The following is a 7,379-nucleotide window of genomic DNA, read 5'->3' on the forward strand; positions in this document are numbered from 1 at the left end:
AATCTTGTACACCTCTATCAAATCACTCCGCAACCTCCTTTGCTCTAATGAAAACAAATCCAACTTCTCCAGCCCGTCCTTGTAGCTAAGATCCCCCATCCCCAGAACCAGTCTGGTAAATCTCCTCTGCACCCTCTCAAGGGCCTTCACATCCTTCCTGAAGTGTGGTGACCAGAACTGGACGCAATACTCCAGTTGTGGCCTAACAAGTGCTTTATAAAGGTTCAGCATAACTTCTCTACTTTTGTACTCAATACCTCTATTTATGAAGCTCAAGATCCCATATGCTTTGCTAACCACTCTCTCAATATGTCCTGCCACCTTCAGGGACCTATGCACATTAACTCCCAGGTCCCTCTGACCTCTTTAAAACTGTGCCATTAAGTGTATATTGCCTCTCCCTGTTCCTTCTGCCAAAATGCATCACCTCTGTATTAAATTCCATCTGCCACTTGTCTGCCCATTCTGCTAGCCTTTCTATGTCCTGTTGCAGTCGATTGGTATCATCATCACAGTTTGCCATACCCCCAAGTTTGGTGTTATTGGCAAATTTAGAAATTCTACTCTGTATTTCAATATCCAGGTCATTTATATATATCAAAAAAGCAGTGGCCCCAGCACTGACCCTTGTGGAACACCACTGTCTACCATCCTCCAGTCTGAAAAACAGCCATTTACCACAACTCACTGTTTTCTGTCCTTAAGCCAATTCCTTATTCAAGCTGCCACTGACCCACCTATTCCATGAGTCTCAATTTTGATAACCAGCCTTCTATGAGGCACTTTGTCAAACGCCTTCCTAAAATCCATGTAGACAACATCCATTGCATTCCCTTCATCAATCCTCCCTGTTACTTCATCAAAAAATTCAATTAGATTAGTCAAACACGATCTGCCTTTTACAAATCCATGTTGGCTCTCCTTAATTAGCTTAAACTTCTCCAAGTGCCTGTTAATTTTTTCCTTGATTATTGTTTCTAAAACTTTACCCACCACTGATGTTAAACTGACCGGCCTGTAGTTACTAGGATTGTCATTACACCCTTTCTTGAACCTGGTGTCACATTTGCCACTTTCCAATCCTCAGGCACCTCCCCCGCATCTAGGGAAGATTGGAAAATTATGACAAGCCCTTCCGCTATCTCCTCCCCCAATTCCCTTAGGAACCTGGGATGCAAGCCATCTGGACCAGGCGACTTATCCACTCTAAGCATACCCAGCCTTTCTAGTACATCCTCTCTATCAATTTTCACCCCTTCCATTGCTTCTACCTTTTCCACTTCTACCGATATTTTGTCAGCATCCACCTCCTTAGTAAACGCCGATACAAAGCACTAATTGAGTATTCTAGCTTTGCCCTGCGCCTCTAAGCATATATCACCTTCTTTGTCCCTAATAGGCCCCACCCCACCTCTTACTACCCGCTTACTGTTTACATGCCGGTAGAAGATTTTTGGGTTCCTTTTATGTTAACCGCCATTCTACTCTCATATTCTCTCTTTGCCAATCTTATTTTCATCTTCACTTCCCCTCTCAACTTATTGTATTTGGTCTGGTTCTCCCTGGAAAAATTCACCCTTTTTTTGTTTCATCCTCTTCTCTATCTCCCTCGTTATCCAAGGAGCCCTTGCTTTGGTTCCCTTACCCTTCCCTCTTGTTGAAATGTACCTAGCCTCTACTTGGAACATCTCCTCTTTAAAAATCATCCATTGTTCTGTTACAGTTTTTCCTGTCAGTCTTTGGTTCCATTTTACCCTGGCTAGATCCTTTCACATCCCATTGAAGTTAGCTCTGTTCCAGTTTAGAAGTTCCACTCTAGATTGTTCCTTGCTCCTCTCCATTGCTAATCTAAACCTTATGATACGATGATCACTCGTACCCAAGTGTTCTCCCACAGACACTTATTCGACCTGGCCCACCTCATTCCCCAGCACCAGATCCAGCAATGCCTCCTTCCTAGTTGGGCCAAGAACATACTGGTCAAGGAAATTCTCCTGAACACATTTCAGAAATTCCTCCCCCTCCTTTCCCTTTACCCTAGCATTATCCCAATCGATTTTTGGGTAATTAAAGTCCCCCAACATCACCACTCTATAGCTCTTGCATATCTCTGCGATTTCCCTTCAGATATGCTCCTCTACCTCCCTCTCACTATTTGGAGGCCTATAAGATACCCCCAATAGTGTGATCATACCCTTTTTGCTCCCCAACTCTAACCAAATGGATTCTGTCCTTGTCCTCTCAAGAACATCTTCCCTTTCCAACACTACGTCTTCCTTAATCAGCACTGCCACCCCACCTCCCTTTTTTCCTTCCCTATTTTTTCTGAACACCTTGTACCCTTGAATATTAAGTGCCCAGTCCTCCCCGTTTATAAGCCACGTTTCTGATTTAGCGCATGCACAGCCTCTCACCCCCCTCCCCCAAACCCCCCACCCCCACACACCCCCACTCCCCCAGCCCCCAAACACCCCACTCACCACCCCACCCCCCCACACCCCCCACCCACCCCCACATCCCCCCAAACCCCCCCAAACCCCCACCCCCCATTCCCTCAGGGATCATAGGAGGGTCGGCGGGGGGCGGGGGTTCGCAGTGGAGGATCGGGGGGGGGGGTGTTGGAGGATATAGGATCGGCTTGGCTGGGGATGGGGAAGAGAGAGAGGATCGGGGCCGTCCGCTGGAGGACTGTGGCCGGCTTCAACATCATCGGTGGGGGGGGGTGGCGGGGAGGCCTCATGATGAGGATCGGAGGCCTGGGGTGGCTAGGGGTCTCCGATCATGGGAGGTGGGTTAGGCAGGGACCCTGGATCCAGGAGGTAGGTATAAAGCCACTTACCTCCTGGATGCTGCAGTCCCTGCCTCGGTTTAACTACCGGGTTTCACGAATTGTGTGAAACCCGTCCACAGGCAGTTAAATTCAAAATGGAGGGGAAAATAGAGGTTTCCAGCCTCATTACAATATTTTAAATGACGTACCGCCCCCTGAGAGCGGGTTGGTCGCCCGCACCCATTCTGCCCCCGTCAAAACCGGAAGTGGGTGGGTTGGAGGCGGGATCAGGTGGGGAATCCCATTTTTAACAATTTAACTGCCCCATGCTCCAAACCCACCCGTTTTTCCAGCCTAAGTGTCTAAATGGGGTAGAGGAGCAGAGAGGTTGAGGGGTACAGATAAACAAATCACTAAAAGTAGCTACGTAGGCCATAAAAAAAGCAAACAAAGCACTGGGGTTCATTTCTAGAGGGATATAATTGAAAAGCAGAGAAGTTATGTTAAACTTGTACAGAACCTTGTTTAGACCACAATTGGAGTGCTGTGAACAGTTCTGGTCTCCATATTCTAAAAAGGCTATAGAGGCACTGGAGAAGGTGCAAAAAAGATTTACTGGGATGATAGCAGAACTGAGAGGTTATACTTATCAGGAAAGATTGAACAGGCTGAGGGGTGACCTGATAGTGGTCTTTAAGATTATGAAATGGGTTTGATAAGGTAGACGTAGAGAAGAACTTCCACGTGCAGGGAGCCCAAACTCGGGGCCATAAATACAAGATACTCACTAATAAATCCAATAGGGAATTCAGGGGAAACTTCTTTACCAGTGAGTTGTTAGAATGTGGAACTTAAGGGGAAGCTAGATAGACACGAGGGAGAAAGGAATAGAAAGGTATGTTGATGTGGTTAGATGAAGTGGGGCGGGGGGGGGGTGGTGCGGTGGAAAGAGAGAGAAGGCTCGTGTGGAGCATAAACACCGGCATGGACCTGTTGTGTAGAATGGCCTGTTTCTGTGCTGTAAATACTATGTAACTGTGTAAACCACTATAAAGGCTGGAATCTGTAAACCTGCAAAAATAATTATGATCGGAAAATCCAGCAGTCAGATTAAATTCCTTAGTAATAAGTTGACCAACAATCCATGATTATCTGTTGAATAACGCTCCTAAAAGCACATTAAGGAGCTGTTGGCTTTACGGGCAAAGTTTGTTGAGTTCAATTTACATGTGCATAAGATGAAAGAAGACTTTCCAGAGGAAACGAGTCAGTTGAGTTGCTGGGAAGGCTAAGGAAGAAAAATCCTGAATCCAAGTTCTAACAGTTACAAAAGTATAAACCTATGCCTGTCTATACCAAATCCAGAACTAACTCTTATTTATGAGTATAATAAAAGTAAGAGTTATTCCGGCAATACCAATAAAAACAGAATTTTCAAATACAATTTCATACCTCTTTCTGTTCCACTGCAATTATTCTAAATTTGTCTGGAGGTTGTCTATCCCAGTTACAATGGCAGAAACAAGGGGAAGACAAGCAGACATGTTCAGCGTACTTAAGTTATACAAAAGCAAAATACTGCGGATGCTGAAAATCTGGAATAAAAACAGAAAATGCTGGAAGCACCCAGCAGGTCAGGCAGCATCTGTGGCAAGAGAAACAGAGTTAACGTTTCAGGTCGATGATCTTTCGCCAGAACTGGAAAAAGTTAGAGATGAAACAGATTTTAAGTAAGTGCAGGGGCAGGGAAAGGGGGGAAGAGGAGGAAAGAACAAAAGGGAAGGTCTGTGATAGGGTGTAAGGTGGGAGCAACCTGGACTACACTTCCTCCCACCCCGCTTCCTGTAAGGACTCTATTCCATTCTTCCAGTTTCTCCATCTCCGTCGCATCTGCGTAAGGCCTGCTTTTACCAGTGTAATAGTTTAAAAAAACATAAAAATAAAATGTTATCAATTATTTATACATTAAAAACCCTGTGCAATAAGGTAAGTTTATTTTTAGCCCCGTTAAAACATGTAAATTTATTTTCAAAAAATAACATTTTTGTTTTAAATATTTAATTAAATGCCATTTTAATTAATTTTAAATATGTAATTTTTTATTTTATTTATTTGATGTGTCGATGTATTTTTGGGGGTATTGCCATTCATGCTTATAGGGATTCAATACATACCTTCTTTTATTTGTTGGGCCAGCCCACGTTATTCCAGGGCCACTTGTGAACCGCCTGCGCCCAAGATACATAGATACATAGATACATAGAAGATAGGAGCAGGAGTAGGCCATTCGGCCCTTCGTGCCTGCTCCGCCATTCGATGAGATCATGGCTGATCTTTTAATTCAGTATCCCGTCCCCGCCTTCTCTCCGTAACCCTTAACCCCTTTTGCCCGTAGAAATATATCTAATTCCCTCTTAAATATATTTAATGAGCTGGCGTACACTGCCCTCTGTGGCAATGAGTTCCACAGGTTCACCACTCTCTGAGTGAAGAAATTCCCCCTCATCTCTGTCCTAAATGGTTTAGCCCTTATCCTCAAATTATGTCCTCTAGTTCTGTTCTCACCCGCCAAGGGAAACATTCCTTCTGCATCCAGTCTGTCTAGACCTGTCAGAATTTTATACACTTCTATGAGGTCCCCTCTCAATCTTCTAAACTCCAGTGTGTACATCCCTAAACTACATAGTCTCTCCTCATAGGTCATTCCCGCCATTCCTGGTATCAGCCTGGTGAATCGCCGCTGCACCCCCTCCATGGCAAGAACATCCTTCCTCAGATGAGGCGACCAAAACTGTACACAGTACTCGAGGTGTGGTCTCACCAGTGCCCTGTACAGCTGCAGCAAGGTATCCCTGTTCCTGTATTCTAACCCTTTTGCTATGAAGGCCAGCATACCGTTTGCCTTCTTGACCGCCTGTTGCACCTGCATGCTCGCCTTCAGTGACTGGTGTACAAGAACACCCAGGTCTCTCTGTACTTCCCCCTCTCCCAATCTATTGCCATTTAAATAATAATTTGCCCTCCCGTTCCTGCACCCAAGGTGGATAACTTCGCACTTGTCCACATTATAGTGCATCTGCCATTTATCCGCCCAATCGCCCAGTCTGTCCAAATCGCTCTGGAGCTTCCTGGTCTCTTCCTCTGAGCCCACCCCCCCTCCTAGTTTAGTGTCGTCTGCAAATTTGGAAATGCTGCATCCGACTCCCTGATCCAGGTCATTAATGTAAATTGTGAACAGCTGGGGGCCCAGGACAGATCCCTGTGGTACCCCACTTGTTACTGCCTGCCATTCAGAAAATGAGCCGTTTATTCCAACTCTCTGTTTTCTATCTGACAGCCAGTTCCCTATCCACGCCAAAACTTTCCCCTTTATCCCATGAGCCTCAATTTTCCATGCTAATCTTTTATGTGGGACCTTATCGAAGGCCTTTTGGAAGTCCAGGTACACCACATCTACTGGCTCTCCCCCATCTATTCTACCAGTTACTCCCTCAAAAAATTCCAATAGATTAGTCAAGCACGATTTACCCTTTGTAAATCCATGTTGACTCTGTCCTATCCTGTCCCCATTTGCTAAGTGCTCCGCTATTTCATCCTTAATGATGGACTCCAGCATTTTGCCCACAACTGATGTAAGGCTTACAGGTCTGTAATTACCTGCTTTTTCCCTACCCCCCTTTTTGAATAGTGGGGTAACGTTAGCTACCCTCCAATCCATCGGCACTGTTCCCGAGTCTAATGAATTCTGAAAAATCATCCTTAGTGCATCCGCTATCTCTAGGGCCACCTCCTTCAGTACCCTAGGATGCATGTTATCAGGCCCTGGGGATTTGTCCACCTTCAATCCCTTTAGCTTCCTTAACACCATATCCTTAGAGATATTGATTTGCGTCAGTTCCTCCTTTGCCAATGTCCCTATTTTTCCCGATATCCCAGGGAGGTTTTTTGTGTCTTCCTTCGTAAAGACTGACCCAAAGTATGCATTTAGTTGATCTGCCATTTCCTTATTTCCCATTATATATTCCCCCGTATCTGACTGCAATGGACCAACTTTGGTTTTCACCAGTCTTTTCCTTTTGATATACTTATAAAAGCTTTTGGAGTTAGTTTTTATATTTTCCGCCAGCTTGTTTTCGTAAGCTATTTTGCCCCTCTTGATTATGCCCTTTGCCCTCCTTTGCTCTATCTTAAACTGTTCCCAATCTTCCGCTCTGGCGCTTTTTTTGGCTATTTTATACGCCCTATCTTTGGATTTTATGCTGTCTCTAATTTCCCCTGTTATCCACGGTTGAGTCACCTTTTTAGATTTCCTTTTATGCCAGATTGGTATAAACAATTTTTGCAATTTTGTCATTCTATCTTTAAATGTTTGCCATTGTTTATCTACCTCCAGTCCTCCCAGGAACGTTGTCCAATCAGACCTACTCAGTTCCCGTCTCATGGCATCATAATTCCCCTTGTTTAAATTCAGGACCTTAGTCTCTGAGTCAATTTCTTCGCTCTCCATTTCGAGTGAGAAATCGATCATGTTATGATCGCTCTGACCCAAGGGTCCCCGTACAACAAGATTACTGATTAGTCCCTTCTCATTGCACAGTACCCAGTCCAA

This window comes from Somniosus microcephalus, chromosome 15, assembly GCF_052327205.1.
Source record: "Somniosus microcephalus isolate GS21.2 chromosome 15, FLI_Smic_1.0, whole genome shotgun sequence".
NCBI classification, from domain to species: Eukaryota; Metazoa; Chordata; class Chondrichthyes; order Squaliformes; family Somniosidae; genus Somniosus; species Somniosus microcephalus.